Source organism: Bos javanicus, chromosome 7, assembly GCF_032452875.1.
Source record: "Bos javanicus breed banteng chromosome 7, ARS-OSU_banteng_1.0, whole genome shotgun sequence".
In the NCBI taxonomy this organism is placed as follows: domain Eukaryota; kingdom Metazoa; phylum Chordata; class Mammalia; order Artiodactyla; family Bovidae; genus Bos; species Bos javanicus.
This window is the reverse complement of record NC_083874.1, coordinates 72,320,276-72,339,331: the sequence shown is the minus strand read 5'-3', so window position 1 is coordinate 72,339,331 and position 19,056 is coordinate 72,320,276. Positions and strand designations below refer to the sequence as shown.

The 19,056-nt window shown below is 39.7% G+C and overlaps 1 non-coding gene across 1 annotated transcript; it reads right to left on the bottom strand.

Annotated features, from left to right (window-relative positions):
* Positions 1 to 13,159: 13,159 nt before the first annotated feature.
* Positions 13,160 to 13,232, bottom strand: TRNAC-ACA (transfer RNA cysteine (anticodon ACA)). The gene has a single exon. It is a non-coding gene; the product is annotated as a tRNA-Cys (tRNA).
* Positions 13,233 to 19,056: the final 5,824 nt, after the last annotated feature.

The window sequence follows — 19,056 nt, the reverse complement described above, 5'->3', positions numbered from 1 at the left end:
TAGCAGAAAGAGGATGAGATTTCAATTCTGCAAATTTGGATTTGTATTTCAGCTCACCCATTTGAGCTATGTGAACTTAGGGTGTGGGGGCGGGGGCTCATATAACCTCTCTGAGACTCACTTTCCTATTTTAGTGGGTTTGGGGGAGAAAGAAGGAGATTTATGGTGTATGATACGTAGTAGTGAGTGCTAAGTCGATTCAGTCATGTCCGACTCTTTGCAACCCTGTGGACTGTAGCCCACCAGGGATCCTCTGTCCATGGGCTTCTCCAGGGAGTGGGTTCTTTGATGCTCCATGGGATCTTCCCAACCCAGGGATTGAACCCACATCTCTCACCGCTTCTGCATCAGCAGGCAAGTTCTTTACCACTAGCACCACCTGGGAAGCACATGACATGTAGCAGGTGTTCAGCAAAGGGCAATTCTTGTGACTGTTTCTATCGCAGGTGTTCCCTTGGAATGAAAAGGTAATAGAAACCATTGAGGGTCTGTCAAGAAGCTCATTCATGGCACTGATACAATTCCATCCTTGTCTCCTTTTACTCTCAATGAACAGAACTGAAAAGCATTTTTTTTTCTCTTCTTGCTTACATATATTTACACCATATTTGCCAAATGTCCTGTTGGTGAGAAATCAATTTTTCATAGCTTACTTGTATTCTTTTCCAAATGACAGAAGACTTTCATAGACACTGGGATAAGCGTCAAAATAAAATGAAACATGTTCTGCCTCTTCCAAGGCTTGATTCACCATAACAACCAATACTTTCTCTTACATGTTCAGCAGACTCCTTCTAATCTCCATTTGCCATTATAGTTCTTGAAACAAATGATAAAATAGCACCATATGTTTTTAACAATTTTAAACAAAATTTAGCTCCTGAGCCACTGCCTGCTTCCTCCTTCAAGAAACAAAAACATGGCTCAAATATCAGAACAGTTTGTAACATTTATTGAATACTTGCTTTATGGTCTGAATTTTGCTTACCTTGTATGATTATCTTATTTAATCATCAAGAAAATCTAAATAATAAGCATAGAACAAATGTTAGTGGTTAGTAATATTACTATTGCTACTTTTGGTGAGCTTTTAAGTGAAAGTTGCTCAGTCGTGTCCGACTCTTTGTGACCCCACAGACTATACAGCCCATGGAATTCTCCAGACCAGAATACTGGAGTGGGTAGCCATTCCCTTCTCCAGGAGATCTTCCCAACCCAGGGATCGAACCCAGGTCTCCCGCATTGTGGGAGAATTCTTTACCAGCTAAGCCAGAAGCCTTGGTGACCTTTTAACTATAGACAATTGCTTATGTTATAGTATTTTTGTTTCCCCAAACCTCGATTTTTCCAATTTTTTCTTCAGCATTGAGTTTTCTCTTTGCTCCACCCTTAATGAAGAGGGCATAAGCCAACACTTTTCCATCTGTTATGGTCTGAATTACACACACACCCCCCCACCCTTAAGTACCTCAGAATGTGACTATATAGAGAGATAGAGCCTCTAAAGAGGTAATGAAGGTGAAATGAGGTCATATGGTTAGTCCCTAATCCAACATGACTGATGTCCTTATAAGAAAAGGAAGAGGCACAGGGATGCATTTGCACAAAGGAAAGGCCGTATGAGGACTCAATCAGAAAGGGCTATCTGCAAGCTAAGGAGAGAGGCCCCAGGCATAATCAAGCCTTCCAGGCCCTTGATCTTGGACTTCCAGCTTCCAGAATTATGAGCAAATAAATTTCTGTTGTTTAATAGGTCACCCCATCTGTGGTACTTTTTTATGGCAGCCCTAGCAAATGAATACACCATCTCACCACAGAATTTTTCAATTGTACCTGTACTTCTGAAAAATCTTTAACTATAAGTACCCTGCTTATAAAGTAATTTTAAATAAGTTTGTGTCAGTTTTCTGTTTATCTTCCGTTTCAAAGTATTTTCTAATTTATATCATGACTTGTTCTTTGACCAGTGACTTATTAAATATGCTGCTTATGTTTCTGAACATTTGGGAGTAGCTTAGTAATATTTCTGTTCTTGATTTCTAGTTTCACTCTATCGTGGTGAGAGAACATACACTGTATAATATCAGCCTTTTGCAATGTATTGCTTTTGGCACAGACAGGAGTCTATTTTGGTAAATATTCTAATCCTTTAAAAAGGAATTTGTATTCTGTACTTGTTGGCTATGTCTTACAAGCATTAATTCTATATCTGAAGCTGAAGCTGAAACTCCGATACTTTGCCCACCTGAGGTGAAGAACTGACTCACTGAAAAAGACTGTAATGCTGGGAAAGATTGAAGACAGGAAGAGAAGGGGATGACAGAGGATGTAATGGTTGGATGGCATCACCAACTCAATGGACGTGAGTTTGAGCAAGCTTCAGGAGTGGTGATGGACAGGGAAGTCTGGCATGCTGCAGTCCACGGGGTCACAAAAAGTCAAACACGACTGAGCAACTGAACTGAACTGAATTCTATATCTTAATTTTTTTATCCTTTTTTTTATCATTTACTAGTAGAAGTATGTTAAAATTTCCAACTGAGATTTTGGTATTCACCTATTTCTCCTCTTACTCTGTCTGTTTTTACTTTACATATTTTAAAGCTATGTTATTAAGTGAATGCCTCCCTGGTGGCTAAGACGGTAAAGAATCTACCTGCAATGTGGGAGACCAGGTTTGAACCCTAGGCTGGGAAGATCCCCTGGAGGTGGGCATGGCAACCCACTCCAGTATTCTTGCCTGGAATATCCCCATGGACAGAGGAGCCTGGCAGGCTACAATCCATGGAGCAGCAAAGAGTTGGACATGACTTAGCGACTAAGGACAGCACATTAAGTGCATAGGACGTTTGAGAATTTATGTCTCACTGTTTAACTTTTCTATTACTATGAAATATCCTTTTCTATGTTTAATAATACTTTAGTATTAAAGCTTTATTTTTCTGACAACCCACTCCAGTACTCTTGCTTGGAGAATCCCATGGATGGAGGAGCCTGGTAGGTTGCAGTCCATGGGGTCGCTAAGAGTCAGACACGACTGAGTGACTTCACTTTCACTTTTCACTTTCATGCATTGGAGAAGGAAAAGGCAACCCACTCCAGTGTTCTTGCCTGGAGAATCCCAGGGACGGGGGAGCCTGGTGGGCTGCCGTCTATGGGGTCGCACAGAGTCGGACACGACTGAAGCGACTTAGCAGCAATATAGCCATACATAATTTCTTTTAGCAAGTCTGACAATCTTGTCTTTTACTTAGAATACTAAGTTCATTTACATATAATGTAATTATTGCCATAATTAGGTTTAAGTCTGCCATCTTGGCATTCATTTTCTTTCTGTTCTGTTTGTTCTTAGTTCTTATTCTTTCTAGCCCACTTTTTTATTGTTTAATATTATTTTAGTGTTTTATATTATTTTATCTCTTCCATAACGTTTTGGTTCTTGGTGGTTTACCTTAATATTTTAGTGGTTACCCTAGACCTTAGAATATATATCCTGAATTTAAATATGCTACCTTATATTATTAGTACTTCTCAAACATTGCAAGAACTTTACAACAGTTTAAATTTTTTACCCCTTTCTACATTCTGAACTATTGTTTTATGCATTTTACTTCTGTGTGTTGCATATAAACTCAACAACACAATTGTTGTTGCTTAAACAGTTGATATATATATATATATATAAATTTAATTTTTTCTAATTTTCTTAATTCTTTTATACAGTTTTGTACTTCCTCTAGGATAGTTTTCTTAATCCTGAAGAATTTCCTTCAGTATTTCTTGTAATGTCATGGGCTGGTGAAAAATTCTCTTAGATTTTTTTTTTTAATATCTATTATTTTTGCATTTATTTTTGAAAGATTTTATTTATCTTCCTCTTTTTTAAAATTAATTTCTGTAAATAGTTTATTTACAACGTTATGTTAGTTTTTGTTATACAGCAAAATAAATCAATTAGAAGTGTTAGCTGCTCAGTACCCCATGGATTGTGTAGCCTGCCAGGCTCCTTGTCCAAGGAATTCTCCAGGCCAGAATACTGGAGTGGGTAGCCATTCCCTTCTCCAGGGAATCTTCCTGACCCAGGGCTTAACCCAGGTTTCCTGAACTGGAGGCAGATTCTTTATCATCTGAGCCTCCAAGGAAGCCTAAATTGATACACATACACGTATCTATTTGATTTTCAAATTATTTTCCTATATAGATTACTATAGAGTATTGAGTATTCCCTGTTCTACAACAGTAGGTCCTTGGTAATTATATATTTTATTATCAGTTCAGTTCAGTTCAGTTGCTCAGTCATGTCCGACTCTTTGTGACCCCATGAACTGCAGCACACCAGGCCTCCCTGTCCATCACCAACTGCTGCTGTAGTCTACCCAAACCCATGTCCACTGAGTTGGTGATGCCATCCAACCATCTCATTCTCTGTTGTCCCCTTCTCCTCCTGCCTCTAATCTTTCCCAGCATCAGGGTCTTTTCTATGAGTCAGCTCTTCGCATCAGGTGGCTAAAATATTGGAGCTTTAGCTTCAACATCAGTCCTTCCAATGAACACCCAGGACTGATTTCCTTTAGGATGGACTGGTTGGATCTCCTTGCAGTCCAAGGGACTCTCAAGAGTCTTCTCCAACACCACAGTTCAAAAACATCAGTTCTTCGGCACTCAACTTTCTTTATAGTCCAACTCTTACATCCACACATGGCTACTGGAAAACCCATAGCCTTGACTAGACGGACCTTTGTTAGCAAAGTAATGTCTCTGCTTTTCAATATGCTGTCTAGGTTGGTCCTAACTTTCCTTCCAAGGAGTAAGCGTCTTTTAATTTCATGGCTGCAATCACCATCTGCAGTGATTTTGGAGCCCCCAAAAATAAAGTCAGCCACTGTTTCCATTGTTTCTCCATCTATTTGCCATGAAGTGATGGGACCAGATGCCATGATTTTAGTTTTATAAATGTTGAGCTTTAAGCCAACTTTTTCACTCTCTTCTTTCACTTTCATCAAGAAGCTCTTTAGATCCTCTTCACTTTCCGCCATAAGGGTGGTATCATCTACATATCTGAGGTTATTGATATTTCTCCCAGTAATCTTGATTCCAGCTTGTGCATCCTCCAGCCCAACATTTCTCATGATGTACTCTGCATATAAGTTAAATAAGCAGGGTGACAATATACAGCCTTGACATACTCCTTTTCCTATTTTATACATAAGTGTATATATGTCAATCCCAGTTTTCCAATTTATCCCTCCTCTACCCATTCCCCCTTGGTAATCATAAGTTTGTTTTCTACATCTTTGATTTTATTTCTGATTTGTAAATAAGTTTATTTTTACCATTTTTTTTTAGATTCCATGTATAAGTGATATCATATTTGATTTTCTCTGTATGACTCACGTCACTCAGTATGACAATCTCTATGTCCATCCATGTTACTGCAAATGATATTATTTTGTTATTTTTTGTGACTGAGTAATAGTCCATTGTACACACACACACACACACCCCACATTTTCTTTATCCATTCCTCTATCGATGGGCATTTAGGTTGCTTCCATGTCCTGGCTATTGTAAATAGTGCTGCTGAAAGATTTTTTTGATGTATAAAGCTTCTTTATACCTTTATGGAGTATGAAGTTAATCCATGTTTATGGCTTTTAAGTACTCATACAACTCAAGAACCTAAAATAATAATTAATTTTAAAATGGGCAGAGGAAATGAATAGACCTATTGTTTTGTTTTGTTTTACAAAACAGACGTACAAATGGCTAACCAGTATATAAAAAAACAGTCAACTTCTCCAATAGGCAAAGAAATGCAAATGAAAACCACAATGAGGTATCACCTTATACCTGTCACAATGGCTATCCTCAGAAAGATAACAGATAGCAAGTGCTGGTGAAGATGGGAAGAAAAAAGAATCCGGTGCACTCTTGTTGAGAATGAAAATTGGTGCAGCCAGTATGGAAAATAGAATAGAGGTTCCTCAAAATTTTTTTAAGAAATTAAAAATATTACATGATCCAAAAATCCTACATTTAGGTATATAGCCATAAAAAAAAAAAAAAAGAATAGTATCTTGCACTCTTGTGTTCATTGCTTCATTATGCACAATAGGCAAAATGTGAAATCAACTTGTGTCCACAAATGGAGAATGGATAAAGAAAATGTTAGACACACACGTATACACCCCGAACTATTATTTCACATTAAAGAAGAAGAAATGTTACCATTTTCAACAACTTGGTTGAACTAGAGGACATTATGCTTCATCAGATAAGCCAAAAACAGTTATTGCATGATCTCTCTTATATGTGGAATCTATAAACATCAAACTTATATCAGAATAGAATTGTGGGTTACTAGTGGCTTGGGTTAGGAGCAGGGGATGGGGAGTTGTGATCAAATGGTATAAACTTTCATTATATAAGAATGAAAGAATAATAAGAATAAACCTTCAGTTCAGTCAGTTCAGTCGCTCAGTCATGTCCAAACTCTATGCAACCCCATGTACTGTAGCACACCAGGCCTCCCTGTTCATCACCAACTCCCTGAGTTCACCCAAGCCCATGTCCATTGAGTCGGTGATGCCATCCAACCATCTCATCCTCTGTCGTCCCCTTCTCCTCCTGCCCTCAATCTTTCCCAGCATCAGGGTCCTTTCAAGTGAGTCAGTTCTTCACATCAGGTGGCCAAAGTATTGGAGTTTCAGCTTCAACATCAGTCCTTCTAATGAACACCCAGGACTGATCTCCTTTAGAATGGACTGATTGGATCTCCTTGCAGTCCAAGGGACCCTCAAGAGTCTTCTCCAACACCACAGTTCAAAAGCATAAATTCTTTGGTGCTCAGCTTGGAGACCTCATATAATACAGTTTTATATATAACCTAATAAATAAATTATTATTTTATTAATATACTATTATATATTATATAATATTATATAATGCAATAATAATTATATTAGGTCTCCAGGGTTATAATAAGAATCAGCCCTGCAGACATAAAGCATGATGACTACAGTTAACAATAACATGTCAGTTCAGTTCAGTCGCTCAGTCATGTCCGACTCTTTGTGACCCCATGAATCGCAGCATGCCAGGCTTCCCTGTCCATCAACAACTCCCGGAGTTCACCCAGACTCACGTCCATCGAGTCAGTGATGCCATCCAGCCATCTCATCCTCTGTCGTCCCCTTCTCCTCCTGCCCCCAATCCCTCCCAGCATCAGACTGTTTTCCAATGAGTCAACTCTTTGCATGAGGTGGCCAAAGTACTGGAGTTTCAGCTTTAGCATCATTCCTTCCAAAGAAATCCCAGGGCTGATCTCCTTCAGAATGGACTGGTTGGATCTCCTTGCAGTCCAAGGGACTCTCAAGAGTCTTCTCCAACACCACAGTTCAAAAGCATCCATTCTTCAGTGCTCAGCTTTCTTCACAGTACAACTCTCACATCCATACATGACCACAGAAAAATCCATAGCCTTGACTAGACAGGCCTTTGTTGGCAAAGTAATGTCTCTGCTTTTGAATAATAATGTGTAGTATACTTGAAGTTTTCTGAAAGAGTAAATAAAGTGTTCTCACCACAAAAATATGTAACCTCTGATGTGATGATACGTATGTTAATTAACTTGGTTGTGGTAATCATTTCACTGTTATATACACATAAAAATATTATATTGTACTCTTGAAACACATATAATTGTTATTTTTTTAATTATACCTTAATAAAGCTAGGGGAAACATATCCTGTGGCAAAACTAGCCAGATAGGAAGTCTTCTTTTCACAATGCTACAGCAGTAAACATGACCATCAGAAACTCCACTGGTTTCTCTTTGTCCTGGAAGTGCCCCTCTGGCAGTAACAAGTCAGTCTGACAGCCTACTCCCAGACTTGGAAATGCCTCCAGGGAAAATGGAAAGGACTCTGATCTCAGCTTGCCTAGAAGAGGCTCTTTCCTCTAAGGAATTCTAATTATCTGTTTTTGCATCCATACTTTAAAGTCTTTTTAAAAATCATAATTCTAAATATTGATTCTATTATGTGTTGTTGCATAGAAGCAAAACCTTCTTGATATTGCAGTTAATTTCTTTTACCTAGTGGGAGTTTGAAAAAATGTTAGTAGCTCAGTTGTGTCTGACTCTTTGCAACCCCATGGACTGTAGCCCACCAGGCTCCTCTGTCCATGTGATTCACTTGGCAAGAATATTGTTATGTATACCCCTTGGTTTTTTGTGGTTGTGGAGAAAAGGAAAGATATACCTATTTGAATGCAGAGATCTGAAAGGTTGTTGCTGAGCCATGAAAGACGCAGGGATTTTTGCCTTCTGGAGGAGAGGAATTCAATCCGGAACCAGTAATGAGGCTTTATCGCTCTGAGCTTTTGTAGAATAAAGTTTTATTAAAATACAAAAGAGATAGAGAAAGCTTCTGACACAGACATCAGAAGGGGGCAGAAAGAGTGCTCCCTGCCAGTCTTTAGCCAGATGTTATATAGCTACTTGCAGGCTGCTAATTAGAGAAAGGAAATGTATCAAAACTCAGAGACTGGCACTAGGCCCCTCTCCCACAACATGCATTTTGAGATAACATTGGCACAAGATGAGTTGTCCCAGGCCATATAATGATTGACATGAATCTTGAAGAAAGACCTGTTTCCAAGCAAATACATACTTTCATTAAGATTTGCATGAGTAAAACATACTGGTTTGTCAAGTCAGTTCTGAGTCTTAGGTAGAACCAACTTGCAGAAAGACAGAGTCTAGGGTAAATACATAGTTCATTAACATACTTTAAGAAAAAGCATTTCCGTAATAAAAACGCATTGGTAGGCTCAAGGTTTGAGAAAAGTTCAGGTGGAACAGGTGTCCTCAGGGAAACACAGATTTTGAAAAAGGAATCCTCCTTTTAATTTTGTAAAGAGAAGGGGAAAACATCTTGTAGTTTTCTCTTGCAGCTTGAGAGAGAGATAAAAAACATCTTGACACTTGCAGCCTATTTCCTCCCTTTGAAGACTTCTAGCCTTCCTGCCTCTTGCCCTCTCAGTTCCAAAGAATAGCAAGGAGAGATAAGAAAACCTTCCTCAGTGAAGAAATAGAGGAAAACAACAGAATGGGAAAGACTAGAGATCTCTTCAAGAAAATTAGAGATATCAAAGGAACATTTCATGCAAAGATGGGCACAATAGAGGATAGAAATGGTATCAACTTAACAGAAGCAGAAGATGTTAAGAAGAGGTGGCAAGAATACACAGAAGAACTATACAAAAAAGATTTTCACAACTCAGATAACCATGATGGTGTGATCACTCACCTAGAGGAGACATCCTGGAATGCAAAGTCAAGTGGGCCTTAGGAAGCATCACTATGAACAAAGCTAACGGAGGTGGTGGAATTCCAGTTGAGTTATTTCAAATCCTGAAAGATCATGCCGTGAAAGTGCTGCACTCAATATGCCAGCAAATTTGGAAAACTCAGCAGTGGCCACAGGACTGGAAAAGGTCAGTTTTCATTCCAATCCCAAAGAAAGGCAATGCCACAGAATGTTCAAACTACCGCACAATTGCACTCATCTCACATACTAGCAAAGTAATGCTCAAAATTCTCAAAGCCAAGCTTCAACAGTATGTGAACCATGAACTTCCAGATGTTCAAGCTGGATTTAGAAAAGGCAGAAGAACCAGAGACAGAATTGCCAACATCTGTTGGATCATCCACAAAGCAAGACAGTTACAGGAAAATACCTACTTCTGCTTTATTGACTATGCCAAAGCCTTTGACTGTGTGGATCACACAGACTATGGAAAGTTCTTAAAGAGATGTGAATACCAGACCACCTGACCTGCCTCATGAGAAATCTGTTTGCAGGTCAAGAAGCAACAGTTAGAACTGGACATGGAACAACAGACTGGTCTCAAATCAGGAAAGGAGTACATCAAGACTGTATAGTGTCACCCCAATTATTTAACTTATATGCAGAGTATATCATGCGAAATGCCTGGCTGGATGAAGCACAGGCTGGAATCAAGATTGCCGGGAGAAATATCAATAACCTCAGACATGCAGATGACACCACCCTTATGGCAGAAAGCAAAGAACTAAAGAGCTTCTTGATGAAAGTGAAAGAGGAGAGTGAAAAAACTGGCTTAAAACTCAACATTCAGAAAACTAAGATTATGGCATCCGGTCCCATCACTTCATGCAAATAGATGGAGAAACAATGGAAATAGTGATAGACTTTATTTGAGGGGCTCCCAAATCACTGCAGATGGTGACTGCAGCCATGAAATTAAAAGACACTTGATCCTTAGAAGAAAGCTATGGCCAACCTCAACAGCATATTGAAAAGCAGATTCATTACTTTGCCAACAAACATTCATATAGTCACAGTTATGGTTTTTCTACTAGTCATGTATGGATGCAGGAGTTGAACTATAAAGAAATCTGAGCACTGAAGAATTGATAATTTTGAACTGTGGTGTTGGGGAAGACTCTTGAGAGTCCCTTGGACTGCAAGGAGATCAAACCAGCAAACCAGACCATCCTAAAGGAAATCAGTCCTGAATATTCATTGGAAGGACTGACGCTGAAGCTGAAACTCCAGTACTTAGGCCACCTAATGTAAAGAACTGATTCGGTGGAAAAGACCCTGATGCTGGGCAAGATTGATGGCGGGAGAAGAAGAGGTCAACAGAGGATGAGATGGTTGGATGGCATCACTAACTCAATGGACATGAGTTTGAGTAAGCTCCAGGAGTTGGTGATGGACAGGGAAGCCTGGAGTGCTGCAGTCAATGGGGTGACAAATAGACAAACACGACTGAGCAACTGAACTGAACTAATACCCCTTGGTGGGGATGTTACAGGGGTTCGAGGGTGGGGCTGGGGATGGTGGGGGAGGAACCGCAAACCAAGACCTTGCCTTAAGGCTGCACTACTGTTTTTTGATTGTTCCTACCTTGTCTCAGCATCCCCTATCTTCCCTGATATAGCAATTTTTTCAACCTGTCAGTTGGAACTCAGGGAATGTCTTAGAGACTGAATGAAGCCCATTTCGTACAAGAAAGAAATGGGGGAACAGGAAGGCTTTAAAAGAATGAAAACCAGTTAATTTCAGGGAGACTAAACATTATATTCAATAGTGTAAAGTTGGAAAATATTATATTGTGATTTGTACTAAGAAATATTTATTTGGTCTTTGTTTTCATTTCTGGCACAGAACTCAGGAAACCCTTGAAATTTCCTGTGGTGATAGAGCAATAAATGTGTCTTTTGTTATGTTAATGGAGCAACTTTAATGTTACACCTAAAGAGTGGGTTGGATGCTGAGAGAACCAACCTTGTGGTTAGAGTTTGGAACTTTCATTCCCACCCTCCTGACCTCCAGGGAAGGGAAATGGCTGGCAATTGAGTTCAATCACCAATAGCCAATGAGTTCATCAATCATGCCTATGTAATTAAGCCTCCATAAAAACCCAAATAAAGTGGGTTTGGAGAACTTCCAGGTTGGTGGTGTGCTCAGAGTAGGCATGGATGCTCCATGCCTTTTTCCATATCTTGCTTTAAACATCTCTTCCATCTGGCTGTTTTTGAGTTATATCCTTCTATAACAAACTAGTAATCTAGTAAGTAAAATGTTTTTTTTCTGAGTAATATGAGCTGTGCTAGCAAATTAATCCATCCCAAAGAGGGAGTCATTTGAACTTCCGATCTGTGGCTGATTGGTCAGAAGCTCAGATGATACAGTGGGCTTGTGACTGGCTTCTGAAGGGCTGGGAGCAGGGGGCATACTTGTAGGACCTGAAGATGTCTCCAAATAGTGTCAAAATAGAGTTAAATTATAGGACACTCAGCTGGTCTCTTGGAGCATTGCTTGGTGTATAGGGGAAAACCTCATATTTGGTGACAAAATTGTCAGAAATGAACCACTCCATGTCAACAGTAAGGGAGACACAGGAGGTGAAAGACTGAGTTTTTCTAACATAGATGCTGCTTTTATTAAGCATTTTGAAACTATGCAAGCTTGAATGAAAAAGAATCTGTTAGATGAAAGATGCTTGGTCATATAAAGCCACATGATCAATTAAGGTCTTAAATTTTAATCACCGAAGTGCCAATTTGCTCCATGGAAAATGGGTTGGAAAACTGAACATATATAAGTGGGTTAAGAGGCTACTGAAATGTTAATGTGAAAAATGACAATGACTTGGATTAAGATGGTGGCTGTGGAGGTAAATAATTTATTGCATTTGAAATATATGTTAAAGGTAGATTCAATAGGACTTGGCAATAGAATAAACAGGGAAATGAAAGAAAAAGTGGTATCCAAAGTTTGGCTTTAAAAATATAGAAGGTTTTATTCTATTTATATAGATTTTCTAAAGTAGTTCATATGCATTATCTGATTTGATCACCATAATAATGCAATTATTATTAAAAGATATAATATAAACAAGGGATCAGCATTATCCTTTTTACAGACAAAGGAAAGAAGGTTCAAAGGAGTCATGTGGGCTATCTGCTTTTAATCTAGTAATTAACCCACAGCTGAGACCAGAACCAAATTCTATAATACAGATCTTCCTCTGCTTACAATGAATGTTATATCCTGATAAATCCATTTAAGTTGAAAATAGAGTTATTTGAAGATGCACCTAACCAACAAAACATAACTTAGGTTAGCCTACCTTTATGAGCTCAGAACAAATATATTAGCCTCCAGTTGTTCAAAATCATCTCACACAAAGCCTCCTTTATAAAAAAAAGTTTTGGATGTATCATGTACTTTGTTGAATACTGTTCTGAAAGTGATAACCAGGATGGTTGTGTGGGTACAGAATGGTTGTACCTGTATCATTTGTTTACATTGATCTTGTGGCTGTCTGGAGGCTGTGGTTCATTAGTGCTGCCCAGCATCACAAGAGTTCATTGTGCTACTTATCACTAGCCCAGGAAAAGATGAACATTAGGAATTCAAAGTATAGTTTCTGCTGAATGCGTATTGCTTTCACACTATCGTAAAGTCATAAAAGTAAGTGGAGTCGCTCAGTCGTGTCCGACTCTTTGCGACCCCATGGGCTGTAGCCTACAATGCTCCTCCATCCATGGGATTTTCCAGGCAAGAGTACTGGAGTGGGTTGCCATTTCCTTCTCCAGAGGATCTTCCTGACCCAGGGATCGAACCTGGGTCTCCCGCGTTGTAGGCAGACGCTTTACCATCTAAGCCACCAGGGAAGTCCTAAAGTCATAAAATTGTTAGTCAAACCATCATAAACTGGTGGTCACCTATACTGGTCCAAGGCTCTTTTTTGGAGTGAGTAGATTTCCTCCCTCAGTATGTGTTTAAGAAATACAAGAGGGGACTCAGAAAGATGTTTCTGCCATGTCCTCAATCACTACAAAAGTCCCAGCCAAACTCTCCACCAAGTAAATCAAAGCCAGTAATCTTGAACCAATAATAATAATATCAATTGCATTTTATTGACACCTTCACAACCTTCCAAACCTTTAACATCATTTCATTTGTCCAGCGGTAAAGAATCTGCCAGAGGATGAGACAGTTGGATGGCATCACTGACTCGATGGACATGAGTTTGAGCAAGCTTTGGGGGCTGGTGATGGATAGGAAAGCTTGGCATGCTGCAGTACATGGGGCCGCAGAGAGTCGGAAACTATTGAGCGACTGAACTGAACTGAAAGAATCTACTGGCCAATGTGGGAGACTTGAGAGACATGGGTTGGATCCTTGGGTCAGGAAGATCCCCTGGAGGAGGAAATGGCAGCCCACTCTAGTATTCTTGCTTGGAAAATTCCATGGGTAGAAGAGCCTGGTGGGCTACAGTCCATGGGGTCACAAGGAGTCAGACACGACTGAGTGCGTGCACACACACACACATGCACGTATACATTTGTAATAAAGCTTTTGGAACAGATACTATTATCAATCCTTTTAGGGTTAAGGAAACTAAGGCCCAGAAAAAAAAATAATAATTTGCCTCAGCGGACAGAACTAGTAATTGGTCAAACCAAGATATACCAGAGCCTACGCTATGTTGCCTTTTATGAAATCGAGAAGAAAATTTAATAATAAAAACATGATTGCACAAAAATGAATTCAAACTCAAAAGATGGACATTGCAGTGCTGACTTTGTCACTGGCTTTGGTCTTTCTTTTCCCTAAACCTGTCCATGCCTCATCCAGAGCCTCAATTCTACCTGAAAAATGACAGACTTTTATTACATTATTTCTAAAGCTCCGAGTCATTTTCTTCTTGTTTGTAGGTAATTATATTTTCAAGAGTTAGTTTATACACTTTGTGTTACTGCCTGCCAATCTTCTCACTGACTGTCCCCACCCAATTTTCTCTTCAGGCTTGAAAACCTCCCACCACCCCAGACACTTAGGGAGTTCTCAGCTGCCTTTCAGAATATTCAAGAAACATCAGCTCGGTTGATAGCTTGGCAATTAACTCATCCTGCTAACACACTCTCTCTGTGCTGCGTGCTAAATTGCAGAGGGTGTTTATCATATGTCAGGCTGACAGCCTCCTGCTGTTGGCTTTGATTTGCTAAATACCTGCAAAGATGAGGTGCCTGGAACACCTGGTCTGCAGAGCAGGCTGTGCAGAGGACCTTCAGGCGGCATCTCAAGAGGATCTGGTGTGCCTTCCTAAGTCCCTCGCCTACCCACCCCTCTGCATTTCAGAGAAAAGTGAAGAGAAAGGGACATAACCTTGAATAAACTGAGACAGACCTTAGTCTGGACTGAAATGAACTGAACTTAACCAAGGGAGGTAGGAACCCACTCCCATCCCTTTGCCCTGGCTGAGGCTATCATGATAAACTAATGAACAATTACAGTGTTATTATTATATACCAGGAACAATGCCAAATACATCACCTGCACAAACTTATTTCATCTTTACAGCACCCAGGAGTTTAAATAACAAGCCCCCAGTTGTCCAGCAGGTGTTTGTTGTTGCTGTTTACTCACTAAATCATGTCCAACCCTGTGGCCTCATGAACTGCAGTACTCCAGGCTCCCCTGTCCTTCCACTACCTCCTGGAGCATGCTCAAATTCACCACTGAGTCAGTGATGCTATCTAACAGTCTCATCCTCTCTCGCCCCCTTCTCCTTTTGCCTTCAATCTTTCCCAGCATCAGAGTTTTCCAATGAGCTGGCTCTTTACATAAGGTGGCAAAAGTATTGGAGCTTCAGTATCAGTCCTTCCAATGAATATTCAGGATTGATTTCCTTTAGGATAAACTGGTTTGAGCTCCTTGCAGTCCAAGGAACTCTCAAGAGTCTTCTTCAGCATCATGATTCAAAAGTATCAATTCTTTGCTGCTCAGCCTTCTTTATGGCTCAACTCTTATATCTGTACATGTGAGTACATGTACATACATGCATGTGGGTAGTATAGCAGAATAGGATTTGCCTGGTTCAGATCTCACTTCAGTCGAAGAATTTACCATTAGGTCTCTTAATCCCTCCTTGTTCTCCACATCCCAGTCAGAGCTGTGCATTTTGAAAGGCAGTAACGAAACAGCAAGAAAAATGCTTTCTGCTATATTTTTCCTTTTCAGTTATCTAATCCCACTGCTCAGTTAAGGGGCAGTGGTCCCAATCCAAGCTGTGAAGATGCGATCTAGACACTGATAGAAAGAGACTTGATGAATGGCCAAACAGAGCATTCCTTTGAGACTCTTCTTTCCTCTATCTCATGCTGACTCTGGCTCCATTCAGTCTCAGCCTTTGAATTTGCAAGTTGAAAGGCAATGGTCAGTTGGTTCAGTTGGACATTGTACTTTATTGAAAATACTGAAATGCTAAAAACCAGGTACCACTGCTAATATTTAAAATGTGTTGAGGTCAGACATTCTTGAATGAGAATTTTGGTTTTTGTATGTACGATCTCTGCCATCTTAGGCAGTTGACTTAGCTCTGAGCCTTGGTGTCCTCATCTGTACTATGCAGGTGGTATCATATATACTCTCCTCAAAGGCTTGTATAAGGATTAAAATGTAAACTTTACAGTGGGGCAAGGAAGCATGGGACTGTGGAAATGCATGTGCTTTTGAATCTTTTCTCTGAGACTTCAAAACATTGAATAAGTCACCCAGTATCTGTGAGTTCATGTTCTTCTGGACTGTGTCTGTAGGACACAGTGTCCTACAAATGTCTATAAGAATAATAACACTGATTTGAGGGTTGTGTGAAGAACTAAGTGAGATAGTGTATTTAAAATGCCAAGAGCAGCAACTGCCACAGACTACTCACTCAGTTAGCATGGTTCTTTCTGTTGACACATCCCTATTTTAATTTCTTAATTATTTTGCATTCAAATATAGACTATATGACTTTATATGTTTGTAGAGAAAAGAATATTAATTAGGTTGTTGACCGTAAACATCATTCAGGAATTCATGGGTTTTATATCTTTGGAGATCAATTAGCTTCTCCTAACTTTCATAGTTAGGAGTTATGGACTTAAGTCACACAAATGTATACAAGGCAGAAGCAGAAAAAAGTGGTGAGCAAAATGGTGTAGTGACATGATGTCAAGCCACAGTCATGAAACAGCTCTTGAATGCCGGTGAGCACACATCATCACAGCCTGTTGATTCTGTGTGTGAACAGTAGTGCAATTTTCCCTTGAATCTGCTAAGCTCGAGTAAGGGACATGCCAAGGCCCCATTCATTTACTGGAAGTAAGTGGTTGCCTGTTGTGTCTGCTCTTTCCAAACTAGGGCTTTTGTATCAGGACCTCAAGGTCCCACAATTGACAAAACACTACTGTTTCTCAGTCTTTTATTCCTCTTCAATGTAAAGTCATTTTACTTGCTCTTCAATTAGGAGTGGGTAATGATAGCTCTTGGGCAGTATCAAAGGAAAAATGTCTCAACGCTGGGTTTATATAAAAGTGTAATTGTCATGGCCCTTGGGAGAAAGGGGCTGGAATTTGCTGGACACAGGGCAGAACCTTTCTGTAGCCCTTGGGAGGAGTCTATTGTAAAGAGACACAGAAATAATTCTCTCCTCCAGGAGCTGACTGCACATATGAGGGAACTGGAAATGGGTAGATTTCGTCTTAAAAACTAACTTTTAGGCCAAGAGAAGAATGTGATAATCTCAGACCCCTGCACAGAAAGCCTGGTAAGTCAGAGGCCAATAACCAAATCACAAACGCAATATCATACCGATAATTTGAACCACTGAAACGCTGTAGCCAAACAAAGGGATCTGTTGAAAAAGACAAGCTGATGAGCAGAAAAAAGTCCTGCATTTAGAGTCAGAGAAACCTTGATTAGGCTCCTGATTTTGTGACCTGGAATAAGTTATCCATCTTCTCTCCATGTGGGCTTATTTTTCTTTAAGAAGGGATAGTAATGTCCACCTCAGTAGAATTTTGTGAGGATTAAGTGATATAACATACACAATATTTGCTGACTGATTTCTGGCATGGAGCATGGACAAATGCATGGTCACACTTTTTCATTCTTGAGTCCCCAGGGGGAAAGGGGGATTCTTTTGGAATGTTGCGGGTTTTAAAGTTTGTCCTCTGTCTTTCATGTTTAAAAGGAATGCTCGGACTTAGATATTAAATGATACCAAGGCCCTTTGTTGAACATTTACTACATGCTGGCCTGAAGCCATGTGATTGACATGCATTTATCATTAAGTGGTACCTTTCATCATCACCTCCTTTTTACAGAGTGAGAAACTAAGCTCTAGTTTTAAGTAACTGCCTCAGTGACCTAGTTAGAAAGGAGCAGAATCAGGATGGAATCCAGGTCTACCAGGAGCCAAAACACTCAACAACTGTACTTTTCAGCTACACTGAATTCTTGGCTGCTTGACCTCATTTATCCCTATGCTTTTTTTCCCCCTCTCTTCCTGACCTCTTTTCAGTATCTTTTCTACAGTGAAGTCTTAATTCATTTGGGATTTGTAATCATTCTGATGTTGGGGCTACCAATGCACATTGCTCAGGAGCCACTTGCTTCATACGCAGCGTAAATGAGTGGTGTTCTGGGTATGCTTACACTACTTCAGGAAGCGAAAGGTCAAGTACAACCATAGACTTAGTGTTATTATTCTTCTTTCCTCATTAAATCAAGTCACCTCAACTGGGCAAGCACCTATCCTTCCTAACTCATTTCCTATCTGTCTATGCTGTTGCTGTTGTTCAGTCACTAAGTTGTGTCTGCCTTTTTGCAGCCCCATGGACTGTAGCACACCAGGCTTCTCTGTCCTTCACTATCTCCGAGAGTTTGCTCAAACTCATGTCCATTGAATCAATGATGCCATCCAACCATCTCATTCTCTGTTACCTCTGATAAACAAGTTTACCTTGTTTATCTCTTTCACTTTCTACCAAAGACCCTGGGCCCCTAGAGGTTAGTATTAATAATAGCAGTACAGTAGTAGTAGTCAAAGTAGTAGCAATAGCCACAGTCAGAGTGGTTGTAGCAGCAGCATTGAATGCTCACTATGAACTGGACAGAATGCTATGCACTTTATTTGCACTACTGCAGTTAGGTTTTACAAATAACTGAAGTACAAACATTATTTCTATCTTCACTTATAGGTAAAGAAATAGCGATTATATAGTTCATTCAGGGTCTGCTAGTCAAGTAATGACACTGAAGTATTTGCACTTTATCAGTGTTCAATTAATATAAAATAGCAAGTCCAACTTAAAGGCATTGTCACATTAGATTCCCTAATACCACCCCACATCACCCCATATGAGTTTGGTGGATGACTGTTTTCTGAAATGCACAAAACCATGTAAGTGAGGAAGATAAAATTAGAAAGTATAGAAATGCAGAGAATAACTGTGAATGAGACTGTTAGACCTTTTGTAAAGAATTAGAACAGGGATCAGAAAACTATGACCTGTGGGCCAAATACACTCCAGCACTGGTCTTTGTAAATAAAGTTGTATTGAGATACAATCAAGTCCATCCATTTATATATTGTCTGTGGCTCTTTTCAGGCAACAATGGCACAGATGAGTAGTTGCAACAGTGACCTTATGGCCTGTAGAAGTG